The sequence below is a fragment of the Carettochelys insculpta genome, chromosome 1, assembly GCF_033958435.1.
Source record: "Carettochelys insculpta isolate YL-2023 chromosome 1, ASM3395843v1, whole genome shotgun sequence".
NCBI classification, from domain to species: domain Eukaryota; kingdom Metazoa; phylum Chordata; order Testudines; family Carettochelyidae; genus Carettochelys; species Carettochelys insculpta.
The window spans coordinates 3,969,972-3,971,927 of NC_134137.1; the positions used below are offsets into that span (position 1 = coordinate 3,969,972).

General features: G+C 46.5%; 1 pseudogene; it reads right to left on the reverse strand.

The window, feature by feature from the left end:
• Nucleotides 1-551: 551 nt before the first annotated feature.
• On the reverse strand, nucleotides 552-1,550 carry LOC142002171 (olfactory receptor 52E4-like; annotated as a pseudogene).
• Between the last annotated feature and the right edge of the window lie 406 nt (nucleotides 1,551-1,956).

The window sequence follows — 1,956 nt, forward strand, 5'->3', positions numbered from 1 at the left end:
CCCCTGAAAGCCCATTCTGGGGCGTTTCCAGACTCACATCGTACCGCAGTAACTCACACATTGGAAGATTTCATAACTTAATGTACTATGAAGTAATTAAAATAAGGATAAGACTTTTAAAACGATACATCACAAAGCATACTGTGCCCAGAAACATTACAACTACATCACACTCATAAACAGGGGATACTTTGGGGTCTAGCATCTCAGAGACACACTCTTGGGCCTGACATCGGGAGGGGAAGATATGAGCAATTAATTGTGTTACAGTCCTCAGAGAAAGAGATAGAGAAGGGGAGGGGCTTGATGTCAGAACTGGGTAGGAGGGCAGCAGCAGTCCAGAGACCAGCAATTGGAACAATAGCAGCCAAATGAATTGGAAATAGACAGATTCCCCCAGTTTGCAACACTGTCGGAGTACAGCATGACTAGGGAAGCATTTAACGTATCTTTCATTGAGCAGTAAGTAGTTCAGGAAAACAGGCCCAGAGCTACTTTATCACCAGCTGTACATGGAGCTTGCTCTGAAACCAGAGCCCCAGGAAGATACCTTAGGTCCTCTTCTGATTTAGGAGCTGGAGAAGACTGTCCCGGATTGGTTTGGTCCTCACCCCATAGATGATGGGGTGTAGCACTGGGGGCATGAGGAGGTACAGGTTGGCAATGAGAATGTGCAAGTGCAGGGGCACACTGTGGCCAAACCGGTGGGTGAGGAAGGAGAAGAGAGCTGGGATGTAAGAGACTGAAAAGACACAGAGGTGGGAACCACAGGTCCAAAACGTTTTCAGGCGAGTGTCCTTTCCAGGGAGTGCAAAGATGGCCCTGAGGATCTGGATGTAGGACACAGTAATAAAAAACACATCCAGACCAATGACATAAATTGTCAAAGCGAGGCTGTAGTAATTACTGACTTGGGTGTCAGCACAGGCCAGCTTCACCATAGCCATGTGCTCACAGTATGAGTGGGGAATGATATTGGTTCTGCAATATGACCACTGTATTGCCAGGAGGGGAAGGGGCAGCATGAGCACACTGCCACGCAAAATAATGGCCAGGCCAATCTTGGCCACTACATGGTTTGACAGGATGGTGGAATGTCTCAGGGGATCACAGATGGCCACGTAGCGATCAAAAGCCATGGCCACAAAAATCCCAGACTCCACCGTCATGAAGCAGTGAATGAAGTACATCTGGGTGAGGCAGGAATGGAAATCGATCTCCCTGAAGTTGAACCAAAAGAGGCTCAGAGTTTTTGGCACGATGGTCGTAGACACGGCCAGGTCGCTGGCAGCCAGCATGCAGAGGAAATAGTACATAGGCTCATGAAGGCTCGTCTCCCTCTTCACGATGAACAGGATGGTGAAGTTGCCAAGGATGGCTATTATGTATATGGTGCAGAAGGGGATGGAGATCCAGACATGGGCCACCTCCAGGCCAGGAATCCCCAGCAGGATGAAGAAGGAGGGGTTGATGAAATGGGTTGTGTTGGAATCTGACATGGAGTATAACAGAAGGTCTCCTATTCTGCGGAACTATGATGTCTTTTTCATAGAACATATATCCCCCGATGCTTAGTATGTGCCCAGACCCTAGGGTGATGGTCAAAGTATGAATGCCTGAACGGAGAAACAATGTTAATATGACACTGTACTTGCACAGTGGTAAACTGTTTGCATGAAGGAAACAGATTAGCTATTCTTCACACATTGAGAAAATATCATTAGTGAGAGAAAGGAACTATTAACAGCTCCCTTTACTGATGCCAAAGTCCATGTTTGATGGTGCTCCATGTGTCAATCATTCCCAATTAGTGCAGAGTTTGGAATACTATTAGGCACTAGCTGGAAATATGAGTGTGGTATTTATTAGTCATCATTGTGGCTTAATCAAATGAGCGTCAGTTCGAGATTACATCCTTAAGGGAGTTTCCTATTCACCTAGTTGCTCAAAATCTGA